At 50.4% G+C, this 13,842-nt stretch overlaps 1 protein-coding gene across 1 annotated transcript in view; it reads right to left on the minus strand.

Annotated features, from left to right (window-relative positions):
- Window positions 1-13,842, minus strand: part of LOC106631846 (laminin subunit alpha-5-like) — a gene marked incomplete at its 3' end in the record, with an annotated part of 66,757 nt that overhangs the window by 51,781 nt on the left and 1,134 nt on the right. The window contains exon 2 of the mRNA XM_031057992.1: window positions 8,119-8,271. The remainder of the gene's footprint in view (window positions 1-8,118; window positions 8,272-13,842) is intronic.

The following is a 13,842-nucleotide window of genomic DNA, read 5'->3' on the forward strand; positions in this document are numbered from 1 at the left end:
TGATCTCCATTTTCACTTCTATCAAACGGGAAGCAGTGAAGTATTTATTGCACTGCTTGGCATTACACATGGGAGGGGAAGTCTGGAATTTGAAGAGCACTGATTCCAGAAAACAGGAAACAACTGAGGATCAAGGCTGGGCACAGCCTGAAGGCCCATGTTTATGACTGTAATAAAAGGATAAGGCAGAGATGAATGCAGGGCTGAGCCAGGCTTGGTAAAGCATCAAAAGAAAGGTGCAGGGGGCTAGAACAGGCTTGAAAGAGCAGAAAGCTGAGTAGGCAGATGATCAAGAGTGTACTTAGCATCCTCCCTGCCAGCCCTGTGGATCTGAGCCAGGACATAGCTGTGCTGGAGCTGTGGAGGGCAAGGACAGCTCCTGGAACTGAGCCCCAGCAAGCAGGAAAAGCTCACTTGAGGGGCTTCTCATCCCAACCAGGACAGGCATCAAGAAGTGAGCTGGCTGAGCAATGGCACAGGATGAGCCTGGCTCTCACAAAGAGCAGGCCTGGCAGTGACTGCAGGCTCACAGCCCTCAGGGGTGTGTGCAGGACACGAGTCCATGGACAGGCAGCACTCACAGGGCTGAGGGATGCTCTCACTTGCTGAAAAAGTGACAGAAGAGAAGGGCTGAACAGAGCCAAGAGCTTGACTCAAGGAATCATTGACTGGTCTGGTGCTACACAGGCTCCTGCACAGAAAATGATGGCAATAAAACACAGCACTTCCATTCTGCAGGTGGGACAAGCCAAAGCACAGAAAACACTAAACCACTTGATGGGATACAGCACGCTCTGTGTCAGAGCTGTCACCTCTCTGGCTGTAGAGACCTCCCCAAGAAGCTCCCTGTACCATCTCCCTGAGGCAGGAAAACAGCACCAAGAGGGGCCTGAGCCAGGCAGTCCTGCTCTGATTTAACTCCCCAGGCACGGCCAGGCAGGGCTGACCCCGAGCACGTGGAGCCACACACACACCCCAGTCAAGGCACACTCTTGTTTTCCAGCCCAGCCAGGCAGACACTTTCCAGGAGAACAGCAAGAAATTACCAGCCTTGCCTTCCAGCTATTCATTACAAACCAAAGCCTGCCCTGCTCCAGCCTGACCTCTCCCCAGCCCACGCTCACCCCGGGGCTCCCTCCTCATCTTTGAAGAATCCCGGGGAGTTGAGAAGAAGGGACAGGCTGGAGGAAATGAGAAGCTCCACGGCAGGAGACCTCACTGTCAGCCTCTTTGTTTCTCATCACACCAACGTTATAAATAGGCAACAACACCTAGGGAGAAACTCGAATGGAAATCTTGCATGCATTTCTCAGAACTAGCAATCATCCTTTCATCAGTCATTACCTGGAGCTGTTCTGGGGGGGAGGAAGGGGAGGCTGAGGCTTATTTTAACACCTGGTTCAGGTCTAGGCAGAGTAAGCACAGCCTCTGGGAAGATCAAGCTGTTGAAGCACAAGGGTCACTTGTATGAGACGCAAAGAACAGGCAGAAACATCCTCCTGAGGCCACAGAAGGTGCCAGAATGCTGAGTGACCTGCCCAGAGCCTCCTGCTGCCCTGCTCCTCCCTGTGCTCAGCCTGGCAGATGTGAGCCAAGGCAGGTTTTTTGGGATTCACATGTTACAAGTGAAATCCTACTCACTGCAGCCCTGGAAGACCAATTTTAAGCAGCACTGGTTTGGTTCATGACTTGAATAAACATAACATACAATTAAAATTCATGTGTCACCAGTGATTTACCCCCACCAGTATTCTGCACATCTTTTCCTTTAACAGCAACCAACAAAGAGGAAAGAAGTTTCAGCCCTGGCTGCTCTGGAGCTTGGCATCCAGTTGGGCAGGGCTGCTTGAAAAGGAGAGGATGGCTCTGCTCTGGCTGCCAGAGGAGACAGATCCCCACTTGATTAACAACCAGCCACTCCCTTCCCGCTCACCTGAGCAGCTCCCACACAGCCCTCGGAGCCAGGAATCTGGTGGGAGCTGGCAGATGGCCCTTCTCGACCTTTCTGTGCTAAGTGAAAGGCAAAAATCACACTTTATCAGCACCAAAAAAGGGAAAACAAAAAGTTCAATAGCTGCTGGTCCAGCTCAGGGGAACTGCAGCTTTGAAGAAACAGGAGAGACTTCACAGCTAAGTTAATTTAAACAATGAAATGTGAAATAAATTGGGAGAGAAGACCCATCCACTTGGGCTGGGTGCCAGCTCCCAGCGCTGCACGCTCTCCCAGTCACGCCTTTTCCTTCCCAGAAGAAGAATTACAAATGTACAGCCTGCTTCCATCCACATCCATGGCCAAGGACAGCAGCACTGAACACTCCCTGCAGTTAAATGTGAGCCACAGACCACCTCAGATCAGGGAGCTACAGTTCTGAAACCTACAAACAAAAGATCCTGAGCTACTCTTGAAGGGTTTTATGGCAATTGGAGAGGACTCTACACAGGAGGAGAGACCACAGGCTCAGCTGTTGAAAGTAAAAAAAATTTCTACTCAGCCTACTTAATGTGCTTTATTTTTAATGCTGCTTTTGCTCCAACAGCCAGAGAACAATTTGGAGAAAGAACGTCTTTGTTAGAGATTTTACGCCCCAGCCCTTTATTTAAGGTGCAAAAGCTCACAATAAATGTCACTAAGCTCTCCTACCCCTTTCCCACAGTGGTGCCCCAGCACAGTGAGGACCAAGGAGGAGTAATTACCAAATAGCTACTCCTCAGCAGTAAGAGAAGCTAAGAAAAGTAAAAAACATGTACAAAAAAATTAAATCTGAAATCCTGACCCATTCTTGCAATGCTCCATGGAAAACAGCAGGCAGGTAAGGCAGCCTGTGGCCCTGAGAGAAATGGACACTGTGCATTTTCCAGGGGTGAGTGCTGGGGAAAATGCTGCAGGAGACATCCCCAGGGAGGGGAAGGGAAAGAAGAGACTTCAGCTTTCCCCCGTGCACAGCAAGAATGAACAAGAGTGCCCTCGAGGGAAACGTGAGCAGCAGCTTCATCACCCAGAGGCTGTAAGGGCTCCCAAGCAGCAGAAATGAAGTTGCAAAAGGAACAAGGTGGAAAAAAAGGAGAAATTTAAAGTTTTCAGCTAGAAATGCTTGGATGACCATCACCCCTATCCCACACCAAGCCTAGGGAAAGCAGCCTCTAGGACATCATCTTTATTCATGAAGAACCCTGAGTGTTCTCTTGGGATTTCATGAGTTAACTCCCTCAAGAGGGGTTTTTCAATTAATTAAGCCAGGGAATGAACATCAGATTCATCTTCACATTGAAAGCTTTCGCTGGGAACAGGGAGGTGAGCCTCAAGCCATCAGTTTGCAGGATTTCCTTCCAGCTGCCCTTCACAGAGGGCTCCTGGATACCTCCACCAGCAGCTCCCACCACAATTCCAACTAAATGGGAGGTGAGAAACTGAGGTGAAAGAAAATTTCAGTGTTTTTACACACAAGGTACTATGCTCTGCATCAGTGGTGTTGCTTTAGCATTAGGCCAGATCTAACCCAGTCCAGATCTGCTAAAGATAAGAAAGAATTTAATCCTCATTAACAAGAACACAGCTCACACAGCAAGGGTTGAGCTGTTCATGCAAGTCAGGCATTCAGCTACACCTGCCCATGTGTAGGCATCCTGCACATCAAACACTGTGCAAAGCTGGTCCTGAGGGGCCACGTTTGCAGTGCCAAAGGGAAAGGAAGCAGGATTATGTCCTGAAAATCCACCACAGGAAAAACACCCAGCTCCTTTAGAGCCAAGTCTCACACTGAGAGACCAGCAGCCTGCTGCCAAGGGCTGAAGCACCTGGTGTGTTTTGTGTACCAACACCTTTACTCTGGAGCTGGGCGAGCCTGGCAAGCACAGGTTAATCTGTTCAGAGGCCAGAAAATGCAGCAGCTTTGGAAGATCCCATTGTACTTACTTGAACATTCAAGAGGTGCTTCTCAAAGCACCCCAACAGATCCCATTGCAATTACTAGAAAACTCAAGAGGTGCTTCTCAAAGCACCCCAAAAGTTATCAATTACTCCCTTGCTGAGACACATCCCAGTGACTACAAACCCCACCTTGGCACTGGCCCCAGAGCATGGCTCACCATGCCTTTCATTTCCTTTCCATCTCTGTGAAGTACCAATGGATGCAACTTCTTTTCCCCCTTCTAAGCCCAAAGGGAGCTGCATTTCAAGGAGCTCTGGAAGTCTTCACTGAGACTTCTCCTCTCTCCTCAGCAGAAGTGAATGGATGTCAATGTTTCTTTCAGGCACTGCCCATCTAAATCCCTCTGGGGTATCACCCAAAACGCTCTGCACAGCTTCAGTCTGGAATCCTGCTGCTCTCTGGTGTCTCCAGGGCCAGCAGAGGAGGCAGGGGAGATGGGGGCTGCTGCCCAGCCACCCTCCCACTGCAGGAATTAACCTCCAGCAAGCACTGGCATGAAAAGCTCCTGCTCTTGCATGACTGCAAGCATTCCTCCCCTGGAGTTTATCATAAAGCACCAACTATCCATAAACATCTCAAGGAAGGGCTGGCCTGGCTTCACCTTCATGCAAGGAAGATGTCAGGCTCTGGCAGGGAGCCAGCCATTCATGTTTCCCCAAAACTTGTCAGCTCTGACTCAAACGACCTTTTTGGTGGGGGGGAAAGAAAAAAAAGAATCTTCCATCACACCCCTTCCTCCCCCTCCACCCACTGTGGCATTTAATCACAGCAGGATCGCAGGGGACAGTTCCCATGGTGGCTGTGAGTCATGGTGTCCTGTCCCTCTGCAGCAGAGGCACGTTCCCATTCCAGCTGGGGAATCCAGGCAGGACAGGAAAGAGCCTGGAGCTGAGCAGCAGCACAGCAGCTTTAGGAGCCTCCACCACAACGTGGATCTTTGCCCTCCAAGCCAAGCAGGACAGCCACTTTTTGGGATTTTGACAGATCCAGACAGTCCAGTGACAGCAGTGTCCTCTCAGTTCTATTCCAAAACCTGAGCTGTGCTTCATAGAGTGCCATGGTGTATTTTACACCAAATTCATGCAGTGGCCCAGCCATTTATCCAAAATATATTAAGCACAAGGCCATGATTAAAAGCAAGAAAAAAAAATTCCCTCTCCACGCTCCTCAGCATCTCCCAAAATCCATTTAACTTGCCTCCCTGGAGCTGTTTGTCATGTTTCTGGCACTCAGACCTGGGTCTGACGTGGAGACCTTCAAGTGACTTTTCCTCCTCTTGCAGCCTTTATCCCCCACCAATTCTGACAAGAAGAATTGCTCCTCCCCAAGGAGGCAGGAACAGCCAAGGTACCAGCAGGAGCAATTCCCATCCAACCCCCAGCAGATACCTGGACACAGCCCCTTCCCCAGCCACGGTGGGAGCCCTGATCCATCCTGCTGATGAAGCCATTAAGATTAGGCTGTGAGGAGAGTGTTCAATACCCTCACACCAGCTGGGTGGCCAGCCCAAGCCATCCTGGAGCTCATTTGCTGGCTGTGAATATTCCTCCTTCTCTCCTTCCCACAGGATTTTAACACCCCTGCGAGGAGAGCAAGCTCCCAGCCAGCAAAAAGCAAAGAGCAACAGGCTGCTTAATGAACTGCCCCTCTCCCAATTGCCACAGGCTTGCCAAAGGCTGGAGAAAGCCAATTCCAGCTGGTAATGAAGCACTTATGGCTGGAGAGGGATGGAGGCAGCAGGGAAGCAGAGCAGCAAAGGAAGGGGCTGACACCACAACCCCAGTGCCAGCCCTGGGTGCCCCCAGTGCCATCAGCACTCCAGGCACTCATGAGCCCCCACAGGGACAAAAGCTTTTAGGGGCTGTGAGTCCCTTAAATTGAACATTAATTGGTCCAAGAGCTCTCTAGATTGATACACAGAGCAAGGAGAGGCTTTGTTTGCCAGCCAAAAAAATGCCCTGCTGTCAGACATGCCTGGGAGGGCGTCGCTACCTGTGCAGTTCTCACTGGAATCCAAGGAATTTGGGAAGCCTGGCTGCCAGGTACACTGGCCTGATCCTGCACCTGCCCTGCTGACCACACCGGGACCCAAGAACTTCTCTCTCCTCTATCCTTTCAACCAGAGTGCACTTCAAAAGGAGGAAATTGGCGATTCTCTAACATTTAATCTGTTTCTGTTGCCCGACCTACCAAAACAAAGGAGTTAAAAGCAAAAGAACTGACTCTCACCAGGGGCATAAAGAGGTGATTATAGCAATTACATGCAATGAGGCCGTGTATGAAGGGGAAGCCACTAAAACCAGCTGAAGATTTATTTAGGCTTGTGCTGCTCTTGGCACCAGCTGGGTTTATCATGTACTGCTAAGGTGACAGGGAAGCAGAGGCTCTGTGAGCCCAGAGAAAATCCACACCAGCATCTGCCACCAGCACCACACATGCAAATTCTGATACCAATCCCGCAGAAATGATGGTGCAATCCCATCTCCCTGGGTACCAAGGGCAAACAGACTCAGGAGAGAGAATGTCAATGTAGACCAGCTCAGTTTTAACTCCCAAATTATTCCAAGCTCTGGCTCCCAGCACAGCAGCTCTGAAGGCTGCAAACCCCCAGGTGAGCCGAGCCCAGCAGCTTGCAGGCACACTGGGCAGCTGGGTTAGCTCTGGCCTAAAGCCAGAGAGAGGGACAAAGAGGAGGAGAAGCTCCATTGCAGGCTGGTCACAGGGGAGTGAGTGCACAGCCATGCACCCAGCAGCACACCCCTGCCAGCTGGGATGCTTCGAAGAGACACACACAGCAGATGCCACCTCTGCTGGGGAGGGCTCAGCCCCAGCAGGCTTTGCCCACACAAAGCTGCACTGCAATGGAGAGTACAAAAAACAACATTTAACTCTGGCCAGAAAAACGTGGTGCAGAGCAGTCAGGTATCAAGCAATTCAGAAAATAAAGGGTTTCATTCAATTCAGAAAATACAGCCTGCTAATGCAAATCAAGATACAGAACTTGTTGTTTGCACCAATTTAAAGTGTGGGTGCAAAAAGGCACATGAAAAGGCTCAAAACCCCCACAACCACCCAGGGTAGAATCTGGGCTGCTCAGAGCAGCATCTCTTCTGAATTTCAGACATGCAGAACACTGACAAAGGATCCCAGACTGAAAGGACTGGTCACCAGAAGCAGGAGTGTCTGAGGGAGAAGCTGCACTGCAATGGAGAGCAGAGACTCAAACTCCCTGCTCAGCAGCAGAGATTTCACTGCTGCTGGTACAGCACAGCTTGAGGCAGCTGGCACTCATGGAGAGAACAAATTTATGAAGGGTGTTTGGCTCCAAAGTTTGTAGACTCCAAATGAGTGCTACAGCAAGGCAGGGAGCAGAGCAGAGCCAGTCCTGGGGACTTCAAGTGTGTGTTTGAGGCATCTAACAGGAGGGTACATCATCAATACAGACTGGCCCTCTCTGGATGTAAATTCGGAGTCAGGCACCTTGCAAATTGCACTGACAAATGAGCCTTTACTCTAGCAGAGAGAGTGAAAGATCCACCTGTGAAGTCACTGTAAAGTTTTGGTATCCGAAAAATCTCAAAACCTCTACAAAACAAAGCAAACTCCCAAAGGGGCTGTGAGTCAGCCCCCAAAAGGCTGCTGAGCAACCACAACAAACAGGTCTGCTGGGGGAGAGGTGAGCTCCAAAACTGCCCCATCCCACAGACTTCTCTGCCTTGCCACCAACAGAGAGCAAACATCCATTGTCATCCTTTGTCTTTTATAGGAAGACCTTCAGCAGGGACTTGCTGTTTTTTAAGAAGTTGTAAACACACCAGTTAAAAGTTTCAGAGCCTTGAACTTCTCAGGGCTGCATTTTCCCATTTTAGGGTGAGATGTTGCTAAGTGTCCCCCTCTGAGAGGCAGGTACCCTCTAAGGGGAATGACACCTACATAACCTGATGAGTTTCCACAAGCGACTCAGCTTTTAGGGAAGATCTAAATAGTAACAAAGAGCACAATGTAGCTAATATTACAAACAGACAAGAAGTTTTCCCTTCCCTATTCTAACCAAAGCCTCCTGCCCTGACATTAAACGAGTGTATTTTGTTCCACTCTTCCAGCGAGGTCCACTAAAGGATTTCGGAAGCAGAAAAGCAGTTCCTCACCAGTATGGTCTACAACACAAAGAAGAAAGGATTTGTGTTACCTGTCCAAGGTCCAGGGTGACGTTGACCTGGTTGAACTCCAGCCCCCGGGACAGGGGGGGACTCTGCCACCAGCGCTCTGTGCCATCGATGGCATTTGTGATCGGGTGGGCCTTGTTGCTGTTTGCAGAGGAGCAGATGTCACAGTACTGGCCCTGGCAGAAAGTACAAAAAACGACATTTAATTCTGGCCAGAAAACTGTGCTACAGAGCAGTCAGGTATCAAGCAATTCAGAAAATAAAGGGTTTCATTCATATCAAAACAGCCTGCTAATGCAAATCAAGACACAGAAGGTGTTGTTTGCACCAATTTAAAGTGTGGGTGCAAAAAGGCACATGAAAAGGCTCAAAACCCCCACAACCACCCAGGGTAGAATCTGGGCTGCTCAGAGCAGCATCCCTCCTGAATTTCAGACATGCAGTGAACATTGAAAAGGACCCCAGACTCAAAGGACTGGTCACCAGAAGCAGGAGTGTCTGAGGGAGAAGCTGCACTGCAATGGAGAGCAGAGGCTCAAACTCCCTGCTCAGCAGCTCCTGTGCTGGGGCTGCCACTCACACCCAGCCCTGCCCAGCCCAGAGCCCCTGCCCTGAACCATTCAGTCACTTCCATGGTCTCAGACTGGCAGCTCCTCTGCCCAGCTCCCTGCAGTGTGTTTCTTGCCCACCTATTCAGCTCACAATATCGCTCTTTCAGCTGCATTCTCAAGCTTAGTCTCACAGCCAAGTTCCTTTTGCTGCGGATGCTGCGATGCAAGGCCAGAAAGGGACAGCCCCAGCTGTCAGCTGGCCAGGGACTGCCACCACTTCTCTGCCTTGCTTTTGTGGCCTGGGGTGGCTTTGTCAGCTCCATGGACACGCTGCCAGAGAAAACAACCCCACAACTTCAACAGCACCTCCTGAGCAGGATCAGACAAAGCCCTGAGCTGTTAGGGGCAATTCTTTCTCTCTCATTAATGGACAAATGAATCTGACCCATGCTCAAAGAAACCTGCAAAGCCCCCTGAAAACTGGCAAATTGTTATGTGGAGCCACTGTTGTGTCACTTGAATTGCTGCTACAAACAACCTGGAAGGGAGCTGTGTTAGAGGCAGTTTTCCTTTTAAAGGCACAGTTATCCCCAGGCAGGAACGCTGCTCTTGCTTGCCCCAGCTGCAGCCAGTGTTAATATTGCACCAGGTACAAGATCTCAAGACAGGCAATCCCCTTCCTGCCCCTGCCAGGGCTGAGGCAAGGCAGGGCCACTGAGAGCAAGGGATTTTCCAGATCCTCCAAACTTTGGAGCCATCTCAGTGCAAATGAAACAGATTTCACAGCGTTATCCCCCACTACCACATGCTTTGTTACTTACAGACAATAATGCAATACAAGTTATCCTGAGCAAGAACACTTTAAAATTAATTCCTCCAGAGATGTGAAAATAGAGATGGGCAAGCCCAAGGCCTAAGAAGAGGGGAGCTGAAACCATCCAGGTAAGCCTGACACAGATGCAGGGAGCACTCAGCGTACAGAGAGGTCACAAGGCTGGTTTGGACATGCTTTGAGCCAGGAGGGAGAGCAGACCAGATAAAACTGACCCAACTCTTCAAGCTCAAACCTTTAATGGGAACCGGTGCAACAGGTTGTGTGGAAATTTCACCACAACACTGAGGTGGGGGGGGAAGTGAGGCAAGGTTACAAAACAGGGATAAATAACAAAAAAAAAAGAAAAAAGAAAAAAAAAGAAAAAAAAAGCACTTTCATACTTTAAATTCTTGCCACAGATGTAAAACCATTTTGAACCCAGAGTTCACATTGATGGGAGACAGTCACCTCAAGCTGAGTAAGAGGGGAGTAAAAATTAGGATCAGCTGCTCCATATTCATAATGCTGCTGTTGTCCCTCCCTGGGCAGCCTGCTGGGCTGGGAACACATCAGCAGCTGAAGCAGGTTCGCTGTTCAAAGTGTGATTAGCCTCTCTGATGCACCAGGTGCTCATTAGTCGTTTCATTAGAGCCAAACCTAAACCTGACCAGAATCATTTCCAGCTATTTGCGTTTTAGAGCAATTCCGGCTCCTGCACATTGTGTCAGGCTCTCTACAGGGAAGTTCTGACATCAGCAAGAGGATTTTAATTAAAAAGCAATTGTGAACAGCAGGCTTAGCAGAGACTGCAGGTTGCCAGAGCAGTAGAAGCATGGACACTACAGAGGTATGGTCAAAGGAAGAACTTCAGCAACACAGGGAGCTGCAGGGCAGCTCAGAGCACATAAAACTGCCACTGTCAGAGCAAGCTGCAGAGAGATAAGGAGGAGGTTTGAATGAGGGGCAGCTTCCAGGGACCTGCAGGGCCTGATCCTGCTCAGGGAACTTTGAAGCTTCCCCCGAGCATAAAGACCAGCTGGGCACCCTGCTGGCGCCTCTCTCAGGGGACACAGGTGGCTTTGTCCCAGTTTATCTGGCCCTGCCATGACCCAACACCAGCTCCCCTCACCTGATTTATCAGAAAGCCACAGGCAGCACGGGGCTGCTAGGGATGAGGTAAAAAGGGCAGGAAATGGGGTGTAAAAAGTTCTGTTTGAGACAAAGTGCCTGTTGCAGGCTGCTCCCAGGGCTGTCCCTGCGGATCAGCTGCTCACACGGAGCTAGGCAGGGGCTGGCTCACCGTGTGTCCTTCCTGTGGGCAAGAACTTGTTCCAAACCTGCGTTTTCAGCCGGCTAAACCACTGAAATCCAACACTATCATAGGTGCAAACACAGAAGAGACACCTACAGAGAGGCACAGCACCAATGGTCACCTGGCACACTGAGAGCCCTGGGCTGAGCCAGATTCCTTCTGCCACACACCAGAGACAGGACATGGGATAAAGAGACACCAGCACAAATGGTCACTGACACTTAATTCTGAGACACTCAGGGATGAAACAGCTTCAGATTCCATCTGTTATCAACACCTGGAAGAGTGAGAGGGCCAGAGCTCCGGTCAGTGGCCCAAGGACAGCTCAGGGCTGCAGCTCCGTGCTGTGAACAGGCTTCCGAGGAAGGCACAAGCAGCACTGCCTTGAAATCACTCAATTTCATTGTACATTCTTAAATTCTGAGGTCTGTAATTGCTTTAATTAATGCCAGTAACCAGCCTCACTGCTACAATCCTAATCTGAAACAATAATCTACAGCCCTGCCCCACCCTGAGGAGCAGCGCACCATCCCTGCTGGCTCTGGAACAGCCCCCAGGCACAGGGTGGGATGGGGAACACACAGCTCTGCCTTTGCAGACTTGTCTGTCTCGGAAGACAGCACCTCCAGTAAAGCTTAAACAAAAAAAAGAAACCTATGATCTCTCTTCTGCCTCACCCTCAAGACATTACCATCAAGGCAGGGCTGACCCACACTGAGGAGTGAATGTGACAAGGGAAGCAAACCTCCAGGGCAAGTCTCTTTCAGCACACCTCAGCCTTGCTGTGCCTCACATCCTTCCAGACTGAAAAGCCCCCCACAGTTGGAAATGCAGCCTTCTGCCAAAAAGCCCTGAATAAAGCAAAGGAAACTCCTTGAAAAGGTTTACAGCCTTCCCACAAGCTGTGCCAAAACCACTGCAAGTGTCTTTAAGGCAGTTTACTTCAGAAAACTTAATGATTATTGACATTTTAAGACCATCATGTTTAAAAGTCGGTGAACTCCCTTTTTCTGAAGCCTTCTATAATGTCAAATTAAACCAGCAGAAAACAGAGAACTGACTCAACAAATTTATTAGACAACTAAATTAATGCTTATCCCAGGTCTTTAACCAAGCAAATGTCCCTTCACCACCACAGTACATGGATGTCTCTTGGAAGGTCCCAAGTGGCATTTTTCCAGTATTCCTGATGCAAACTCCTTATGCCACAGCACATCACACAGTAATGAGCAGGTGAATGGAGGGGGGCAGGGGCTCTGGGCTGGTGGGACACGCAGGCAGTGAGGACATGCATGTGGAGCTCATTATTGTTGTTTCAGCCTGCTCAAATTGAACACTTCCCTCCCACCTCCCTCCTTGCTTCAGTCACCGGGTGGTGCCAAGCCCCCTAAAGGGGATGAATTGGGAACTCTGACCTCTGCTCTGATGCCTCCTGTTTCCTCCCCTCCCTTTTAGGTGCTGCCTGTGGTCATGGAAAGGAGCCACTACAAAAGGAATTTTCTAAAGCTTTCAGACTGAGTGCAGCCCGCTGGCCTGGGAAGTGGTGCTCAGATCAAAGCCCCCCTGTGCCAGAGCTGCACAGGGGACAGGAGGGGGTCGCTGCAGAATTCCAGAGCTCAGGAGCTGTGTTCGGCACTGGGGGGATGCTGGGACAGCCTGAAGGGGTTATTTCAGTCAGCAGCATCCTTAGTGCTGTGTGTCATGCTGAGCTAGCAGGGTGGCCAGAGCACAGATGGACACACGTGGAGTGATAAATGCACACCCACATTTGCCAGCTTTTCCAAGCAGCCTTATCCTCCCCGTTTTCCTTGGCACATCGTTCACATATTTGTCTGCAAGTGCACAGTTACTTCTTCACCTTTCCTTACTCCTCTGCCTCGCTGGAGGCACAATTACTACATGGAGGTGCCTGTAAGCCTCCTGCTACTGGGATTTCAGGCAAAATTTCTTCTACTTTACAGCGCAGGGAAGTGAGACATGGCTTTAAAAGGTGGCAAAGCTTGCAGGATGATACGTCAGGTTTTGGCCATCCAGTGACATCTTCAACCATTTATACCACACAGACAGCAGAATTCCATGTCACAACCACACAATGGCTGGAAAATTCCTAGTGCAGCGCTAACTCGGGAGAATGCGGGCCAGAATGAGAAAAATGCTTCAGAGATGATCCTGTAACAAAGCCACCCCCGCTGAAAGGCTGAGAAAGGCTCGGTCGGAGAAACTGACAGTTTTCCTTTGCTGGTCCTTGTTATGTACAACAGGGATAACACCAGTGCAACAGGTGAGTGGCACCGCAGCTCTCACAACTCTCACAAGCAGAAAACACCGAGCAGCAGCTGGTGGCTCCATGGCTGGCTTCAGGCTGCAGGAGCATTTCAAATCAGAGCTGCTCTTCCCGGCTTGGGCTGCCCTCAGGGGGGACACTGGGTCTGGAGTTCCTGCAACTAAACCCGGTGTTTTACAAACCCCTTTACAACTGTTCTTTCCTTCCTTCAAGGGAGCCACGGCTGTTTCACTGCACTGCAGCTTTTACCGTCCACATTCCTGGCTGCAAGCTCCCTCTGGGCAGCTTAAAATGGGACCCCTGAGATGAATCACCTGACACTGGCTTGTAAAATCCACTCTTGTAACTTTCCCCTCTGCTCATCCCAACGCCCCACCGAGCACACCGAGCTAAAACACATCAGTGTAAATATTATCAGTTCGAGACGCACCAAAGCAATCACTATCACATTCACCGTAACGATTCACTGATTACCAAAGGGAATTTAGGTGCTGGTTTGCCCGGGATTTAATAAACACAAAGAACCCACAACTTTAAAAAGAACGAGCCGCGCTCCATCCGAGCAACTCCCGGCAGGGCTGGGAGAGAGCCCGAACACGTGCGCGCCCCCAGCCCCGCTGCTCCGAGGGATGGATGCCCCGGACCAGCCCTCCCTGGCTGTTCCACAACCAGAGCCCCCAGCACCGACCCACCCGCGGCCGCTCCGCCCGGGGACGCGTGCGAGCACCGCGGGGAGCGGGCCCCGCCCGCCCAGCCCCGCTGCGCACAAACGGGGCCCCGTGCCCT

The sequence above is a fragment of the Geospiza fortis genome, unplaced genomic scaffold (assembly GCF_000277835.1).
Source record: "Geospiza fortis unplaced genomic scaffold, GeoFor_1.0 scaffold188, whole genome shotgun sequence".
Lineage (NCBI taxonomy): Eukaryota > Metazoa > Chordata > Aves > Passeriformes > Thraupidae > Geospiza > Geospiza fortis.